The sequence below is a fragment of the Nilaparvata lugens genome, chromosome 3 (genome assembly GCF_014356525.2).
Source record: "Nilaparvata lugens isolate BPH chromosome 3, ASM1435652v1, whole genome shotgun sequence".
Lineage (NCBI taxonomy): Eukaryota > Metazoa > Arthropoda > Insecta > Hemiptera > Delphacidae > Nilaparvata > Nilaparvata lugens.
In genome coordinates, this window is record NC_052506.1 from 58,488,223 (window position 1) to 58,509,473 (window position 21,251).

Genomic DNA, 21,251 nt, shown 5'->3' on the forward strand with positions numbered 1-21,251 from the left:
AAGACTTGAACAGTAGCGTCAGGTGATAAATTTTCATAACGGCAAGGAACGTTGTGTGAGTGCGCCACACCAGATTTTTGAAATTGAAGTTTGTTTTTAGCAAAAAGTAAATGTTTTGTTATAATTTCTAAGAACTTTGATTGAAATAAATAAATATATATATATATATATAGATAGATAGATAGATAGATAGAATAATTATTCAATGATCCTTACATTAATCCGCTGCTGATTCTGATTTATTATTATTAATACAAACATCACTTTTATTTTTCTAGCATTAACATACATATTTATCAGTGTTAGATAAATGTGTATGATCACAGCCTACTAAAAATAGAGTAAGCTATGTAAAGTAAGCCATGGTATGATACATGGGATTGGAAATCGGAAGAGCTTGGAATAGCAAGTATACAAACTTCAAATTTAGATTAAAAATTGTCATGGAAGAAGAAAAAGTGGGGCTATTTTATACTAGTAGTTCTGTGAACAGTAGACCTCACGCAGTATTCTCATCCACAAGTACCTGATTGAAACTTTAAACCTTATGGAAATACAGCAATAGACTGGCTTCTCCAATTCTCCATTTGTGTAATCACTTGTCAGCTGATTTATGATGAATAATTCTATAGTCTGATTTTTACTCTAATATTGGCGTATGAATGAGGCTCCTTTTTCTTTTTATATTATTCTTGAATAATGCAAAATTTTCAAAAACCTTGTATATACGTCGACGCGCAATTAAAAAAGGAACATACCTGTCAAATTTCATGGAAATCTATTACCGCGTTTCGCCGTAAATGCGCAACATATAAACATTTAAACATTAAGAGAAATGCCAAACCGTCGACTTGAATCTTAGACCTCACTTCGCTCGGTCAACTATGCGCATTTGAAAGAACAAAAAATCATAATTCATTTCCAAGTATTACATATCACTGATAACAGGAAGAAATACAACAGTAGTAATCGAAATTTGTTTAGCGTAAATGCAACAGAAAATTGATAAGAATACGAATACCATTACATCTGTACACACAGTAAATCTGTTGGAATGGAGGTCAAACCGGCGTCAAGACAGACAGGGCCCAGGGGTCACTAATCATCGATCAAATTCTTACTTCACATGTCAAATAAATGTTTGGTTTGTATTTTATAGTGAAATGTCCAGTGCCAACCTACTATTATTGAATTTTTTAACAATTATCTTATTTTTAATTGCTACTTTACATTACACAACTTTCCGCTCATCGCTATACTGTATGAATTGGTTTTGATCAGCACCTGATCACCTTTACTTTCATGTTTCCATCAAACACCACTTAACAACCAATAACATAGGTCTACGGTACCTGTCTAATGAATTCTCCTCGTTCTTAGAATGCAAATGGTATTACATACAAAGTAAAGTCCGGTCACACAAAACCAGTTGAAAGTAAACTAACAATATGTAATATATTAAAGCCAGTTGGTGAATTGAAGATAGACAGTTTTTTAACTTACATTGTAAAGATGAACAGACGAATTATGAATGTTAATGTTGCTTAACAAAAACAATTTTCCACATCTGCATGTATTGAGGATTTTCTTCCTTTTTTATTGCTGATTTCATTTTTTTCTTATCTTATCAATCTCTCAAGTTGTTAATGAAAAGTTAGTGTTTTCTTCAATATTTTTCTTTCTTTGACTTTGCTTAGCTACTGATAGGAATTTTCTTTATTATCATTTTATACTACTATTTAGTACAGTTCCCCACACACAGATTAGTCTATGAGGGGAAAAAGATTAACAACTCTGCTTCAAGAGTATTTAGAAATGCCAATTTAAGTTGAATACTTGTTCGTGGTTTGTGGAAAGAGATACTGATAGAAAATAATGAGGCTACAGTTTTAGGTGAGTTACATACCTCTCCTCTCTCGTTAACTGATTTTGAAAGAACACTTTTGAAAGTAGATAAATACGGACTTACAAACGGTCACCAGTCGCGGATGCTCTTCAGCTTCACTCTCAACTGATTTATATCGCACTAATAGTTTGACCAACCACTTCAACTGCCTCACTAACAATAAGGATTATCTCTTGCAGCCATAATCCACAATATAGGTAAAATTCTTTCAAAATGGATTTTGAGGTGACCACGATCTCAGAAAATAATTTATAAAACTACTTTAATAATAATTTTCATTATTCAATGTTATTCAGGAAATGTTAAATCTTGAAATGACGTTGAAGGTATCTACTGATTGTTCGCTACAGCACAATTCATGAGCTTGACACGTTTGTCACAAGCCAATAACAACCGAACGTGACAATCATTCAAAGTAATTCATAAAACGCGATCACACAAAGCATTAAAACTTTCATATATTTATAGTGGTAAGCGAACAATAAACTTTATTTTACGAGGAACCTATTATCATTTACAATGGCAAACTCTATTTTTGCATTACAATTCTCCAATACTGATGGTCAAAGAAAAATCAATTAAATTATTGAACGTGCAGATTGATACACTTCAAGATCTGAGTCACTAATTGACAAGTGGTAATAAAAGATTTGTAGCTGAGTCTATGAAGTCAGAGGTTTGTACTTGAACACGTCCACATTTATCAATAACATTTATCAATGCTATAAACAATTGAACATTAATCAAACTTTAATAACAAATTACAGACTAAATATATAGTCCGGGCGCAAATGTCATGAAAAAGGCACTCTGTGGTCATTTTTAGGGTACTGCTACTGGTATTTATTTTTAACGCTAGAACGTAAGTTGAATTTTGTTTTGTTTAACAAAGGAATCTGAATTCAAATTTTGTTGAGATACCCCATACTAAAATAGCATACCTGATAGAATAGAATGACTGCTTTTATTTTTGATCTAGGAGGGCGAAGTTAGGGTGCAGTCGGCCCTTTCTTACACTTAACCCTCCCTAGCAAGGGACTATCTCTCTAATATGTGATAGTATAAGACCATGATAAGCAGTTAACAGTATTTTTTTTATAATTTAACCTAGCAAGCTGCCGCAAGGAAAATATCCCAGATGAAATTTTAATATTCTAAATGTAAGGATGCCATGTTAATTTCCTATTCAATACAAATCCCAAGAACGCTACTATCTTTTCTTGGTACAATTAATTTTCCCTTGAAAAACACGTTTATTTCTCTCTATTGTATTATATTTGCTTTTGAATTGCAGGAATTTACATTTTTTACTATTCATTTTTATTTGTCTCTCACTCAGGAATTGAACAATTGAACTGGACTCGAGTGAAAGCATTCATTTCCAAACTAACTAATGAAGAATTTTTAAAGATGAGCAAAGTCTCATCAGCAAACATCAAAACTCTTTGATATTCCAACCCTTTTTGGTAATTTGTTCACATAAAACAGAAACAGAAAGGGACCTAAAAAAGGAACCTTGAGGTACGCCAGCCTGGACCTTTAATTTTTGATATTTCATTCCCATTCAACTTAATAAATTCAACACACTGGTTTCTAATCAGCAATCGTGAAACTTTTTCTCTCGGTGCAGCAATCCCTCACTTTACGCACTATAGTTTGTGTAAAATAAGTTGAGACTTGGCCCTCCATCCCAAGAAATTACAGGGTTGCCAAATCGTGTAAAATTGCAACTTTCTCAAATTTCCAATTCAACGTCAGAATTGGATGTAGAATATCATCCCCGATATCCTAGTAGTACTAGAAAAGATACAGGGTTGAAGGATCAAAAGGAAATTCAACATTTATGATAAAATTGGAATTATCTCGAAAATTTGTTTTTCTTTTGAATATCACTTCTCTCAGAGTCATGGGGCGTCTTAATGCGTAATAATTTCATATCAAATTAACGGGGAGAATGTCTCCTTCTATTAATGTCTGGATAAGTTTTATCCGACCTATAGTTATTTTTTAATTGATGTTTATGTTCGTCAATGTCGAGACATTTCGTGCAGAAAACATGAAATTTTCAACATGCTAGAAACTTTTTTGTTTCAAAAGATACGTAGATTGTGAAAGCGAGAAAGTTTCTCAGAAATAATTGAAATTATTTTTCCAATATTGTCAAACGTACTCGGAACAACGTATTTTGGCTCTCAGGAGTTTCAAAGTCGAGGATAGCGGCTGAATGGTGTGCCACCATAGGCTATCAATAGCTGGGATCAACAAAAACAAAATACAGAACGATTGAAAAATTCAGCAACTGCTAGCCACATGATTATTAATAGTGAAAATGACAACCTCGCCTCGAATAATCCAAGCAGTGTTTCATTACAGCCTTTCTAGAGGCAATCAGCTGTTTACGTTTGAAATAATTCAGTCAAATATTTAGTAAATTTCCAGCTTTTAGCATACAATTTGATACACAATGCATATCATGCAGCCGCTCTCCGAATTTTAAAATTCCTTGGAGACCAAAATACGATCTTCTGACTACTTTTGACAATTGAAAAAATAATTTCAATTATTTCTGAGAAACTTTTTCGCTTTCACCACCCATTTATCTTTTGAAACAAAAAAGTTTCCAGCATGTCGAAAATTTCATGTTTTCTGCTTGAAATGTCTCGACATTGACGAACATAATCATTAATATTAAAAAATAGCTATAGGTCGGATAAAAATTATCCATACATTAATAGAAAGGAGACATTCTCCCCGTCAATTTGATATAAAATCATTACGCATTACGACGCCCCATGATTCTGAGAGAACTGATATTCAAAAGAAAAACAAATTTTCGAGATGATTTCAATTTTATCATAAATGTTAAATTTCCTTTTTATCCTTCAACCCTGTATCTTTTCCAACACTACTAGGATATCGGGGATGATATTCTACATCCAATTCTGATGTTGAATTGGAAATTTGAGAAAGTTGCAATTTTACACGAATTGGCAACGAATTGTTATTTCTTGGGATGGAGGGCCAAGTCTCAACTTATTTTACACAAACTATAGTTACGGTACACAAATAACTATTTCATCTTTAGCTGACTTGATTATTACTGTGATATAATCTGTGAAGGTCTAGTCTAAAATATCAAATTCACTCTGAATTTTCTATTTATTGAAAAATAAAATCATTTAATTATGGGAAACAACCAGGAAATTCAAGTGAGTTAAGTAATTTATTTTTTAGGGTAAATTCATACCCTGTATAGTTATTCATCAGCTCTATCAACTGGCATGAGTCTCCTTCCTGGGAAACTAACAGGGGGTCCATCCCATCCTTGAGAAATGGACTTTGTTACCTCCTTCTCGTGCATGAGGTAGGTAGGTAGAGCAGTTTATTCAGAACACATAGTAGAGATATTTTATCTGTAGAACAGCAGTTTTGACGATTTAAAAAAAATAAAACATCAAATTTTACAATATTTATACAAAGGAAAATATATTCTGAAAACAATATACAATAGTATGATCATTGTTTTAAATGTCGCCGCCAATAGTTATTCCCCTAAATTTATTATTCTCGTTCAAGAATGAGGCTTGCAGTTCAATGAGCGAGGAAAGTTGTGTGAGTGTAGATTTTAAAAAATAAAATTGTCAATCGATGCTTTCAGTATGACTAATCAATGTTCTCTGTAACAATTTGATCGACGTATCGATTAACAAAAAAAAAATTCCATCCCTACGGGGAAATGATAAACTAAAAACCGAATTGGTTTGAAAATATAATATTTCATAACGCTAAAGTTAAAATGATTTCCTAAAGTCAAATAAACAACTAGGTCTATTGTAATGAAAATTAAGATTTTTTATGAATGGTGATGGGAAACAGGTATTCATGATGCAGTTTAATTTGAAAACGAACTACGGATATCGGATATCTTGCTCAAATTTATGAAGATTTACAGAACCAACACTGTCAAAAAAGACTAGAATTAAACCATGACTAAATATGCATACTCCGGTTTGTTTTGGAGATGATGTACTACATCATAAAGGATCTTGACTTTAGACCACCATTTAGGTGTCAAGATTAAACACAGATTGGCATGTCAAATTGTTTGCATAGTTCGGTTAGCGTTAATAGTTTCCTCGAGTCTCTACTATAATGTCAAATCTCTCTTCAACAGTGGAGAGTAAATATGGGAGTTTTATATTTTTTATTTCATAAAGTGCAAACCAGTAACCGAACTACACTGAATTCAGCTGCGTCCTCATACAACAGCAACCAACAGCAGTAAGTGTTATTGAAAATTTAGATGGAGAGCCTACAAAATTCTATATTATATTAACACTGGAGCTTCGTTTTCTCCAGGGGAAAAATCCTATCACCATCCAATTAAGCTCTCCCTGAAGACACGGCTAACTATAGAAGGCCACCACTGAATTAAAATCTAATGAGAAGGAAGTAGGCTATTAATGATTTTCAACCTTCACGATGAAAGGAAACTAAAAAAATCGTTTCATTTAGGGAGTGCTAAACATATAATTGTACACTATTTCTCTATTTATACGAAATATAAGAAATCTCAACTGAGTTTTTATAGTGAAGCAATATTGAACTAAGCATCTTCTGGATATCTGGAATACTGGGATAAGTGTTATGAGCAGCATTAAGATGGATGAATGAAGTATATATAGTAAACTAGGAGAGAAACTACTTGAAATGAGTCATTACAGGAAAATTCAAGATACCGCATTTTTGTAGATAAAGTCACAGTTCTATTCACGTCTCAGCTACTCAATAAAATTAAAAATTATGAATAGTATGACAAATTCAATAAAGTTTTGAAGATCTTTATAAAGAAGCTGAATAAGATTGAGAAAAAGAAAAATTCTATTTAGTTTTGAGAATATTGTATGACAAGATATAAGTTGTAATGTCCAAATTCCATAAAAAATAACTATTCAACAATCAGATGAGATTTAACAAATGCTGGAAAGATAGATATTTAAGCTAACAAATTGGATACTGGAAACGGTCGAGACCGTAAGAACTAGAAACAGGTCGAGGAATCGAGAAGCTGATTATTAATTTGAATAAAGCAGTAGAACAAACTACCAACATTTGTTCGATATAAGTGAAGTTGTTCAAGGAGATCAAGTCTGACCTGGAGTTGCTATAGAGTTGTTCCAAAAAAATGAATAAAGTGAACTTGGCAGTATCTGTTGCAACTATAAGCGCATGTTAATCAAAAATCAGAATGAAGGCATATCAATAACGTTTTTGAATGATTTCTATTCATATAGCGTTAATTCAAATTGATATGGTTTTGGATTTGGAATTATACATTACTGGCTTAATTCTGTTGATAGGTGAGCGTCATTTCACTTTTATATTATTATAAAAGATAGATAGATTTCAATACTGACTCTGCTCAACTCCTTAGTACCGTATTAATATTTTCAATATTGAAAATAATAAATGTTGTTTTATGGTTATTTTATGAGAAAAAAACCAACATATCCTTTGAAATTTCCCAGAATCTTCAACGATTCAGATTTTGATCGATTATAAGATTAAATTCTGATACAATCAAACGATTCTTAAAAAATGTTATTTTGACCAATGTAAAACACGAGTATGTATGTACCTGATATGACATGACATGACATAGGTACTTACTGAGATCAGTTCAACTTCAGTTGGATATGCCCTCAAATAATCTATATTCATTATATTAATTCCTTGATGTTCAGATCTTTATATTTGGCGTTTGTAGATTTGGCTGGGGTTAACAATCTGGTTTTATATGAATCAAGAAGTCACAAGCTGTCTATCGAAACGTGAAAAATAAACACTAGGTACTCAACATGTGTTACAAGCAGTCAACCTTGGATATGGTCAAGTAAGTTCTCTACAAGTAATTTCCGATTACCACACACCACATACTTTCTCAAGTTGTAATTGAAGATGATGGACATTAACATTGGCCCACTAATGTGTAATAATTCTATAATCGCATATCTTCATCAAGGGAAGCGATCAATACGCAACAACACAGAGTTTACAGGATGCATGTTTCGTGACAGAGTACAATCTGTAATGTGGAATTACGGCCGAAAATATCGTGATCTCTTAGCATTGCAATGTAGTCAAAGTACTATGACGTCAAGGCTAAAGAAATAACCATGCACTTCTGGGGTAAGCCTCACAGTTTATGGAAGAATATCCCAAGTGAAAAAGTAAAAGTATTTTTAAAGTACGGAATCATGTATTCGTAAAGTACTGTATTACGAATAGTAGCGAAGGAAAAGGGAAACATGACGAACCACTAACAAGTCCAACATTCACCTCTGGCTTGGACAAGTTTGATTGATAGGTGCGCAATGGAAATGCATCATCACTCTGGACTCTCGTCAACAGCAGAATGCACTGAAGGCTAAACAATTACAGCAGAATAAATGGTGATGCATCAGTCTGTCACTGTTGAATTGATTCACATGTCCGAAATGTCTGCGTAGCTTTCAATCAAACAACCACCGACATGCATATATTTTTTAATAGAAAGCTCATTTGAGAGAAGGCCACTGGAAATAGAATTGACTTGAGCTTAAGTTAGGCACGTCACATACATCCTAGCATGTTAGTATCCTAACATGCCAAGTTTAGAGACTCTTATCCGGTTGATTTTGGAATTTTCAGAGCTGATTTATCAATATTGTCAGTAAACATTTTCCGAAAAGTTACAGGGCATCATTCATATATGCGATATCCCAAAGTGTAAGTATTCAAACTTTTCTTCAAGTGTTTATTTTCTAAAATTATCGAAATTATTTGAATAATATTAACATATTGCCATTTAAAAGCCAAAACCTAACCTATCTAACCTTTTCTTTTACCTTCTAAACCTAATTGAACAGAACCTTTTAGGTTATGTACATACACAAAGACAATTTGAAATCTCACAGAACTGACGACTTCCAAGTTAAATTCTGGATTAACAGTCATATTAAAGCAATTAAATGGGTTTTTGCATCATTACAAATTTATTACTTGCTCTATTCAACACAAGAGATTACATTTCTTCAGTCTCACCTCGATCCACAAAAATATCCCATACAACATAGATAAATCGCCGCTAATAGGGAATTCAGTAAATAGTTCTTAGTAGGTTTGAAACGCCTTTGACATGATTTTAGTGTAAGTTTATCCAGTTTTCTAGAAAAATATCGTTTTCGTAGTGCCAAGACTTAACTCCAATTGAAAAATAATTGGTGAGTCGACCTCCTCCGTAGCTACAGTACAGTAGTAGATAAAAGTGAAGTATGAATTCTATTTCAATTTTTTCATACATTTATGGAACAACATTATATTGTTAAAAGAATTCCCAATACACTAACACCTAACATGAATTTACATAAATATAAAAACAACTCAAGTCGACCAAAATTTTGTAAAAACATTTTTAACAACTATTCTGTGACTTCCGAGTTCCATGATTAAAATCAAGAAAACTGGAAAATCTTTCCTCTCTCAGTTGTATTATTTTAAAATCGTGAATAGTTGAAATTTCAAATATTATCCGTGAATAAACTACTATACAAGCAATCATGAATACTTGCATCAGCTAAGATTCAAAATTGACTTTCATCTAGATACAGAAATTTGAGGATGGAGTAGAATGACTTGTCAGTTGTTGGCTAGTTGAGATAGATGGGTTGAATGACAGGCCAAGTAACGAAAGAGAATGCAAGATCTATGCAGGGATGACAGTTGTGTGAGTGAACTTCCTCGGGAAATAAAATGTAATTAGCATAAGCATACCGGCGAGTAAATTAGTGCATCAGCTAATTACTTGCGATTTGCATGAGATGCATGCATGACAGTGAACGCTTCCACGGCTGGATGAATGCTGGTCTGCCTGTCTGCCTGCTGGCACAGACGACCCCGGTATTAATAAAACGGCATTAAATTAATGGCGTAAGAGCGCGTGGCAGAGGGTCGCAGACATTTTTCTTCTGCACTGGAGATGTTATTTTTCACTTTTTTTTACAAATATTTTCAATTCATAACGATACCAACGGTAAAGATTGAATTAATGAACATGACCGAACATTGAATCATAATGAAAATGAATTTTGATATTTGTAGTTTTTGTTCATTGCAGATGATGCCCATAAGTTTTTTTGCCTGTGTTTGAGTGATGTAATGCGAGAGTGATTGATAAGATCATCAAAGGTCCATGCCTATCGGCGGGATTCGAACCCACGACCTGACAATAACTTGCCAGCAGATTGGAAGTTGTAACACCCCAGACCCTAGACTTTTGGCCAGCAATTAATATTTAATGGTGAGCATTAAATCCTAACAAATTGAATTTCGCAATCACAAACAAATTTTGATGAGTAGGCCTAATCGTAATAAAGTTAAAAATTTTGTTAAATATCAGCAACATATTCAGTGTTTTTTAACCTTTGTTAAAACAAAGTGCACACTAAAAACTAACATTAAATAATGGAACTGATACTTTCTGGTACCCTTCAAGTTTATAATGAATCATTACATACAAGAGAGATAATTTCAATTATCTGTCAGATAGTTGACAGATAATTTTAGGATAATATATCTAGACATCACCAGTAAAAAGATAACTCCTTGCCAACTCGCACCAGTGGACAAAGAGTTACCTTTTTGATGGAGATGCCAAGATATATTATAATTAGTTTTTCTTCTCTCATGTATATGCATGTATGTGTAATTGTATTATGTACATTTTATTTTTATTTTTGCTTGTGTATGTATGTGTATGAGTAAATTGTTTGTTTCTTTTTGGCAATAAAGTATAATTTATCCATAATATTGAAAAAGATGAACTTTTGGAAATGAATAAAGGTAGGCTACCAAACATACCAAAAAGAAATACTTTAGCAGGTTTAGAAACAGTGGAAAAAGAAAAAAATTTTACAAACATTTTATCATAAATGAGTACCGTATCAAGTCAAGAAACGTCTTAAAAACTTGAAACTATGACTACAGCTGATACAAGAGCCGACCAAGAGCGACCAAGGATGAGACCTTTTGTAACTGGTAAATTTAATCTATTATTCTGTAAGCCTAGTTGAAATACTTGACAGAGAAGTAAGAATACTTCAGGTATACTTGGGGTATGTACCCAAAGTCCATGACGTAACACCTACAATACAGTTCTCATGAAGTGGAGCAGGACTCCACTAACAGAACACGCAATAGCATTTCCTTCCAGAGACTCTTTGGAAATTTCCAATTGAATAGATTGTTGCCAGACTAAGGAGTAAAGTAAATGGAGTAAGAAATGTTGGTCAAATTGAACAGTCAAACAATGAATTAGAAAGAAGTGATGATAACGACGCCCTCGGCCTAGCGGAAAAAGACGGACGATAATGGAAATTAGTGATTACCGACGCAACAAAAAGGAGGCGAATAGCAGTGGGGACCGTGACCGTTACATAAGGAGGCGTTTCACATTATTATTAATAGGAAGGGGGGCAGACGCAAGACGGTTAATCAGCATCATTTTGCGGCTGTTTATGCCGCCTCCAGATCTGTGTCAAATACAAAGACGCAAAAATAACTAGAGTACTCCGATATCACCTATACTTGAACGAGTTTCATCTTTTATGGAAAAAGTAAAACGTCTAAATATTATAAATATTATACCTCAGGACCCTCCTTTATCCACGCAAAAGTTTATATAGGCATCATAGAAGAACTATTATTATAAATTATTATTAAGTTTTAAAATAATATGAATATTATAGAGAAGACTAGTGATAACTTGACTACTATGTTTTATCGTCCAAATAATTAATATTAATTATCTAATAGAATCCTACTGAATATTGACTGTGTACGCGAAGTATAAACATAAATTTTTCAGTCTGATGAAATTTTCTACTGATTGGCATTACGATAGCGATTAATCTGTATTTATCTAATAACAAATTTGTAAGTCATTGTCTCCCCGTATTTAGTAAGTGACCATCTAGCTACTAGATAATCAGGGACATTAAATGACTAACGCTAAAATTCTCTAGAAAATAAATTCGATTTTAACCTATAAAAATTAAAATTCACTACAAAAAGAAAACAAAAGTCCAATCCCTTATAACTGTTTGCAAAATTCCCATCTTAAATTATACTACTACTCATAGACTGTCATAGGAAAGGTTTTTGATTTTCTGTGAAAATAAGCACAGAAGATTAAAAATAAAATAATGTGCAAAGTCTAATATAATGTGCTAAGTTCAGAAAAAGACTAGCTATTATTAATCACCACCTGAGCCTCAAATATCCTATATTATTTATTTATTTATTCAAAAATTTCTCATCATACTTCGAAAGTTTTCATTCCTCATTTTATTGATCATTATCGGAAATTAATAACAGTAGTCCAATTGTGAAAGGTTTTCGACTCTTGTTTGTAGAACAGCCGAAAAGTGAATGAGCAATATGATTGTCTATCGATTACATAGATAATTCAGGGAATTAATGGAAACAGCTTGAGTTTTCCAAGAAAACTGTGAAATCGGCTGTAATCATACAATTTCGTACAATTGTGAGGCAATCTATTGACGTAACTGAGAATGAGGTGGCGCAGACAACGCAATGATCTACTTCCGTGTGCGTACGCCACGGGACGTGAAGGGCAAGGACGAATGCCAGCAGTGGTAGCAGCTGACACGTCAATGACCACATACTAACGAGCTGAGTAATAAGAGCACCTGGTGCTCAACAGTTTTTGGAAACGCTGAGTGTTCCATTTCACAAAACCTATGAGCAAATTGCTTCAATTAACATTAAAAATCTTACCGACATTTTGCAACTATTTCTTTAAAAAAGTTTCATCTTTTACAGTTAAAAGCATATTGGAGGAAATTAAATATGTTATAGAATTATAATATGTAGAGAAAACGAAGAAGATAGCAATTAAAATTTCTCACCATACGTCCAAAGTTTTCATTCCTTTTCTTTATAGAGCTTTGCTTGCCTTATCCGTCTAGCAAAGGGCTTCGCCCCCTCTACCCCCGTGAAATCATCCAGAGATGAGAACAGCTGACTCGCTTCGCTCGCCTGCCTTATTTATTTGAGCTCGCTTTCTCCCGTCAAATAGTCAAATAGAGATTTTTGCCTATTATAGTTTGTGTAGAATAAGTTGAGACTTGGCCCTCCATCCCAAGAAATTACATGGTTGCCAATTCGTGTAAAATTGCAACTTTCTCAAATTTCCAATTCAACGTCAGAATTGGATGTAGAATATCATCCCCGATATCCTAGTAATGCTAGAAAAGATCCAGGATTAAAAGGAAAAGGAAATTTAACTTCTATGATAAAATTGGAAACATCGCGAAAATTTGCTTTTCTTTTGAATATCACTTCTCTCAGAGTCATGGGGCGTCGTAATGCGTGATAATTTTTATCAAATCAATGGGGAGAATGTCTCCTTTGTATTGGTGTCTGGATAATTTTTATCTGACTTATAGTTATTTTTTAATTAATGTTTATGTTCGTCAATGTCGAGACATTTCAAGCAGAAAACATGAAATTTTTGACATGCTGGAAACTTTTTTGTTTCAGAAGATAAGTGGGTGGTGAAAGCGAGAAAGTATCTCAGAAATAATTGAAATTATTTTTTCGATTTTCGATTATGAAATTATTACGCATTACGACGCCCCATGATTCTAAGAGAAGTGATATTCAAAAGAAAAACAAATTTTCGCGATGTTTCCAATTTTATCATAAAAGTTAAATTTTCTTTTCATCATTTAACCCTGAAACTTTTCTAGCACTACTAGGTTATCGGGGATGATATTCTGAATCCAATTCTGACGTTGAATTGGGAATTTGAAAAATTCGCAATTTCACACAATTTGGCAACCATGTAATTTCTTGGGATGGAGGGCCAAGTCTCAACTTATTTTACTCAAACTATAGTCCGGGCGCAAATGTCATGAATAAGGCACTCCGTGGTAATTTTTTGAGTAACAGCCGTGGAAGATGTCTCAATTTCTTCGTTAGGTCTAGCATAATAATGATCGTGATGATGATTTGTCGAAATCACAGACAAACACCTCGGAAATAAGATGGCCGCAAAAATTTTCAGGGTTTTGCTATAGGACCTATCGCTTATATTTCAATAACCGTTCAAGATTTTCAACCGTTTTTCAGACAAAAAATATTTAAAAATCTTCCTCTACAATTTTTGTTCTATAAAATTTTCCTCTAAAACGCATATTTTTTTAGTTATAACCTTCAAAAGCCCAAAAAACTGTTTTTCTAAATTTGTTCAAATTTCATTTCATTATAACTTTTTTTGTGCAAAAGTTATAGAGAAATTTTGAATCTATAAAATTTAGAGCGTTTTTTCAACCTTGAAACGATATATCTTCGTACGCTATACCTCAAAAAATGAGTTCTCCAGCTCCCCCCAAAGAAAACCCTGCATGATTTCTGGTGCATTTTTCCATACGCATGAGGTAACAAGCTAGAACTATAAAATCGATTTTTCAGGACTACTTCAAGATAGAGACTTGCAAATGGTCTCAATCTCTTCGTTACAACAAGACGAATAAGAATATTGATGATGGAAACAAACGAAAATAGTTGAGATGATTGAAAAATACAAGATGGCGGTCATTATTGACAGAAATTTTTATATCGCTTGTTATTCAGATATTGTGAGAGATATTAGATTATTTCTATCACCAAAGTGTTTAGAATTAACCAAACAATGATGTTCGAGAGAATCATCTCATTTCGACCACTCTTTCCATTATTTATTCAACTTCAAAAACTTGAAACATACATTTTTCGGGGACAATATTTTACTTTCCACCATGTATATGTATTCGCAGTAGACAAACACTAGTATTATTGGCACAGTGTTGTAGAATGTTTACAAAGCTTCAAAATAACATCTGGTTGGAGGCTGTAAGTCCATATTTTACGGCTGGAGCGTCATCGGAAAAAGAGTAAAAAGTACTGTTTGCAGCGGAAAACACGCTTTTTCCACCAAATGACAATCCCAACAATTAGAAAACCGTGTAACTCATGAATCCTTGAAGGTACAGACTTGGGAATGGTATCAATCTCTTTATAATGATGTGTAGAAAGAGATTATCCGTGATGGCAATCTCAAAAATGTTTGTCATCATTAAAAAAAACAAGATGGCGGCAAAAATATGTCGGTTTTCAAGAGATCGTCTGTAATTCTAATAATGTCGAAGATAAAGGATCGATTCAACCATTTGGAAGCTCCAAAATAATCATATTATACAATATCCGAAAGATTTATCCAACTCCACCATCTTTTACTATGGTGAATATAACTTGGCACGGAAAAAGTTATAATGAAATGAAATTTGAACAAATTTGGAAAAAACAGTTTTTGGGCTTTTGAAGGTTATAACTAAAAAAATATGCGTTTTAGTGGAAAATTTTATAAGACAAAAATTGTAGAGGAAGATTTTTTGAATATTTTTGTCTGAAAAAACGGTTGAAAATCTTGAACGGTTATTGAAATATAAGCGATATAGCAAAACCCTGAAAATTTTGGCGGCCATCTTATTTCCGAGGTGTTTGCCTGTGATTTCGACAAATCATCATCACGATCCTTATTATGCTAGACCTAACGAAGAAATTGAGACATCTTCCACGGCTGTTACTCAAAAATGACCACGGAATGACATTTGTGCCCGGACTATATATTGGGCCTATTTATGTCGTCATTTTGAAGTCATCTCAAGACAAAATTTTTAAACCCTAGCTTAAAAAAAAATGTTTACTTCTGTACTAGCATTGTACATTTTCTCTCAATTGGTTCTCGAAAAATGTAAGAAAACGCAGAAAAAATGCTAGGAAAAAGCCAAAATCCGATTTTGGTTGGATCTTTGGCTTTATTTCAAAAACCTTGCAATACAACCTTTTTACGCCTCAGCTGAACCTGTATACCAAATTTGTACATTTTTTCAACAATTAGTTATTAAAAAGCTGAGAAGATGCAGAAAAAGAGATTTTGGGCGTATCTTTGGTTTTTTTTTCAAATCCGTTGTTAGTGCGCCTATAGAAGGCCAACTGAGCACACATGCCAAATTTGTACGTATTTGGTTCAGTAGATTTTTAGTTCTGTTGATTATAAATGAGTGAGTGAGTGAATGAATCAGTGCCATTTCGCTTTTATTTATATAGATTTCAAATACTGTAACTTTATATACTTTATATAGATTTCAATACTGTTTTTTTTTCAATGAGAAATACTTTTGAGCAAATGGCGTATTCCGCCTCAAACGGCCAAGTTCTACAATTATTTCGTTACCAAGTTTTGTTTCTCATTAAAAGCGGGAACTGACTAAACAAGAGCCATAAAGTGTGTTGCGTTGCAAAGCGGGTCGAGTGCAGAGTTTGAAGAGCTGCAAATGAACGCTTCTGAGGTCCAAACTTTCAGTATTGCGTACAGCTATTTCTGATATTCCGACTAATTCAGTAGGCCTAGGTCGGACATGCGGGACATGGATATAAAAAAGTACTACTCTTGGAGACATAGATCATAACAAATGATTATTGAACTAAGATCTACAAAATGAGTTTCACATACAAGTAATAAGTTAGCTATGAATTTATAGAGAAAGACGCTTTAAACAACAAAAATATGAATTAATGTTTAGAAAGTTAAAGCGAATTTCAGCAAGGTACATTTAAAATCAAAACTAACTTATTACTGTATGTGAGACAATAAATGTTAATTACAGAAAATTAGAAGAATTAAATAATAGGAAAAAATAAATTAATACACTAAAAATTCACTGATCAATGGATATCATGAAAAAAATAAAATTGAATCGCATGGTGATTCACGATAGTTGAAATTATTTGGCATTTATGAGGAACTACGAAAGGATACTTCAAGAAATGATTAGAGAAGATAATTCATCAACATGTGTAAATATGCTGAGATGGGTTTTGGCAGTAACTAAAAGTTAGGAATACACGAACATGGCAAATGATAGAACAAGAAGACTGTTAGAAAATATGTGAATTACGAACATACCTAGGGACGTGGTATAAACTAGGTTGAACACATAGAATAATAAATTATTATGAATCAAATAAGAACGCATTTGAAAAAGGGAGTGGAAGACAAGGAAGTCCAACAGTGAGACTTGGCGAAGCGAGTCTAGCTATAGAAAGGCAACACACACAATAGTTGCAGATTCAGATAAGTCATTCGACAAATTGGCCCTTCCAGAAGAAATAATACAAAGCAATTTAAATTAAATAAAAGAGAAGATTTAAAGGCAAAATAGTGCAGTTTCTTTGTATTCATTCATATTCATACTTTACTGCAGATATTATAATATTATCATTCATAAGATAATACTCATATTCAATTTCAAATATAATTATATTATCGTTTATATTCATACTCAATCATTTATATTCATATTCAAGTTGTATTACTTTATTAAACATACAATTTTTCAATTGTTATGCATTTAACAATTTTTCAACTTTTGATTGATTGATAGAGCTCAAAAAAAGTAATCAATAACTAAATAATGACAGAATAAGGTACTGTATTAGAGTTCATACGTAAATTATGAACAAGTTACTAAAAAGCACTATGAATCAAACACGAAAATGCTAAATCCTTGCTTATTTGAAATTATTGAAAACAAAAACAAATGAGTGACCAGTGTCCATATCATGTCCTGGAGAACAAAACATGATAACAACAGACTTTTAGAAGAGGAAATCACGTTTCCGTTTCCGTCATGAATCATTTGTCACAGTTAACGCCAATTTGTTCTCACATAATATTCTTCTCAGACACTCAAAAATTCATTGTTTTTTAAGATTTCTATCATTAATAAAATAATAAATTATTGATATACCCTATCAATGAATGTCATCTAATAAACCATGAATTATTTATTTTGCAGTTGATTGAAACCTTGTCACTGAGAGAAATCGCGGTAAGTTTGACATACTGAATGTTGAGTAGCTGCCGTATATCTTGGTTTATAATCTCATTTTTTACTAACAAAATATGTTTTGGCAATTGAAAGGAAATTACAACCCGTATAAAGAAGATTAAATTCTAAACATAACATACAGAATAGAGAAGATGCTGTTTTTTTTATTTTGAAGGACATAAACTCAATTGTAAACTTCCTCATGCTTAAAAAAACAATTGCCGACCGCTAAGAGATCCAACTGAAGTTTGATTTGAATGATAAACCCCTTGTTTAGAACTTTCGACAGAGAACCACAATAATTTCCTAAGCAGAGATAACTACAAAAAAGGAAGCCACGTATATAGGAAAAAGATTGAATAAGTACAATGGCAACTATGAAGGAAATCCTGTTCTTTAAATAAAATGTCATATTATAACGTTTTTCACAACTTGTAGCACATTATAATTTTTTAGCTAACAAATAAAGTTTGATTTTTTCAATTTTACAACAAATTAATAAATAAAACCAAAAAGAGAATAATCAAAGGAAAAAATAAGGCTCGTGAAGAAAACAAAACTAAATTTAGTATTGATGAAATTTATAATTCAAATTTCAGCAAAGAAATGTGTAATACCTAATTAAAATTAATTGAATTTACTAGTCGCAATATTTTGTTCCAGATCTAATTGTTCATCAATTGTTATGATATTCAAGTATTCATAAGTTCATCGAGCACTAAGTTTTAATCAGGCACAGTTGAATTGAGTTCTCAATAAGTAATGCAATGCTAAAACAATTACTTTTACAAAAACTAGAGTAAGCAGCTATGCTTCCCGAAACAAGAATATTTGTGAATTTATTGTGGAATTTATGTTTTATAGTTATTTATACACAGAATTTTGAGGATTAATCCTAAAATTAATAATCTGAAAACAATATCATTATCAAACATTAGATTTACTTTAGTTACCCATGATTTGTCAATTCATGAATCATACATTAGTCATTTCACTTTATTGAGTATTTCAATCTCAGAACAACAAAATCACGTTGAAATTGAAATACTTAATCAAGTATTTGACCTCACAATGAATTATGAAAAGCTTTCTCAACATCAATAGTCTATGTGTTCTACAAATTGTATGGAATCATGAAATGAGTAGAAAATGAAAAAAATGTCTAACGTAGTTGATAAAATTTTTTGACAAAATCATTGAGGTTGAAAATTATTGGCCGAAAATTGTACCTTCCAGTCGCTACTGATATCATGTTATTAGATTGATATGAATATATAAATACACAACCCGATATATAGAGTGTCCCATAAAGGTGCAACAGCCAAATACCATAGATTCTACATTCATGGAATTTGTAACAAAAAATGTCTGGTAAAATTTTTACCTATATCAACCTTAAAATTGTTGTGATACATATATTTTTGATAAACGTCTATAACTAGAAAACTTCTTAAAATGTATGAATTCAGGGCTACTTATTTTTTTATAAAATAGAATAATTATAGTACCTTTTTTTTAAATTAATAGATTAAAAATAAATTTGTATTTGGAAAACTATAGGTCAAAATCCAATTCTAAGGATAGGCCTATGGATGGAAAGCGGAAGAAATTTCCAACAATATTCATATAATTTGTTAATTTGTTTGACGTATTTAATCTTTTTATGAACTCTCAAAGTTCAAAGAAGTACATTCGTCGAGTTCAAAACCAAATTTCAAACAGTTTGAACGCTCATAAAAAGTTTAAAACATCAAAGGAACAAATTATATGAATTTATTGGAAATATCTTCCTCTTTCCAACTATCCTATATCCTAAAAATACATTTTTTATATTTTTCTAGTTATTGACATTTTTTTTCATATCGAAGAATCGATGTTATTGACGTTTTTTAAAAATATAGAAAAATCGATAGGCCTACTTATATCTCGAAATAAGAGAAATATTCTAAACATTTTTTGTTGCATTTCATGTTGAATAAACGGTCTTCGGCTGTTACAACTTACACTATATTAGGCTGTGTTTTATTTATTCTGTATAGAGGCAATAACTTTCAATAGACTTTTCAATAACAGTAACTCTAGGGGTTTAAACGATGTAATCTGCATTTTATTGCACCATGAAATTGTTCAATCAGTTGTAAACCAGTGTTGATCACCTTTGTTCGGACAGTAGTGAAACCAAGTACTGAAAAATTTCTTAACAGTATTTATTTGCTGTGTGAATACAGTGGCGGTTTTTGGGGGGGCGGGGGTGGCGGCCGCCCCCCTTGACCAGGGAATTTTTTTTCATGGGGCTGTTTGCCAGTGTACACATTTGCTAGTGTAATTTATACCTAAATTTTTTGAATAACTCGCATTGTTAAACAATAGGAATACTGCAAATAATAGAAATTGTATTGATTGCCGAACTGTTAATAAAATATTAGACACCATACAAAACGGCAAAACTACTCAACACAAAGGCCTTTTCACACCGAGTTCGCAGACGTCGTCGACGTCCGGGACGTTTTTGAAAAAATGAATAGCTGACCATGCTATCATATGAGTTAATCCAGACCGCGCATCCACGACGTCCCAGACGTCGGCGACATTTTTCTGAGAATCACTTGCTGAGTAATTTTTCACAAACGTCCGCAATGTCTGCAAACTAGCGCATGCGCAGAAAATACTTTTGAACCCCGTGCTCAGCTCCCTCTCATTTCCTCTCATTGAGTGAGATGTGGTTATTTGACTGAAACGTCTGTGGATGTTTAGTATGTTGCTAGGCGGTGTGAAAAGGGCGCGTCGTGGACGTCGGCGAAGTCCACGACGTCTGCGACGCCGGTGTGAAAAGGCCTTAAATAACAGTGAATTTTAGTGTTTAAAATGCTTGAAACGTGGGTTTTAATAAAAAAATAATGCCCCTCCCGTACCCCCCTTTCCAGGTGGAAGTAACCCTCTAGACTCCCCCCCTGCTGTTGGACTACCGCTCCCCCTTACAGCTATCGTAAGACCGCCCCTGTCAGTGAATAATGCCAAATTTCAACATGTAAAATATTAAGTGCAGTAAATAACATGACTGGTATAGTCTTATACAATTGACACGAGAACAATTTCAGTTTTTAAAAACTAAAGCTTTTACTGAGGCACATGCATTCTTAAAGGTTTGTGCATTACTTGGCATGATATTACCATCGAACTCAAAACGAGTTAATGTAAACAGTAATAATTGATGGTGAGATGAACAAGCATAGAAAATGTATTTACTTATTGGGGTGTTCGGCCCCACAAGGCGTCAAACTACTATAACGTATGTACACGATTACTGAAAAAACTTCAATAATTTTTGAAGCAATATTTTCCATCTGTAA

General features: G+C 32.8%; 1 protein-coding gene and 1 long non-coding RNA gene across 10 annotated transcripts in view; one reads left to right on the forward strand and one right to left on the reverse strand.

Moving 5' to 3' along the window:
* The window catches only part of LOC111053962 (protein enabled), an 84,456-nt gene that overhangs the window by 61,280 nt on the left and 1,925 nt on the right, over positions 1-21,251 (reverse strand). The gene's annotated exons all lie outside the window — the stretch shown is intronic.
* On the forward strand, positions 7,156-17,975 carry LOC120350509. The gene is made up of 4 exons (XR_005570820.1): positions 7,156-7,266; positions 7,674-7,799; positions 10,062-10,244; positions 17,869-17,975. It is a non-coding gene; the product is annotated as an uncharacterized LOC120350509 (long non-coding RNA).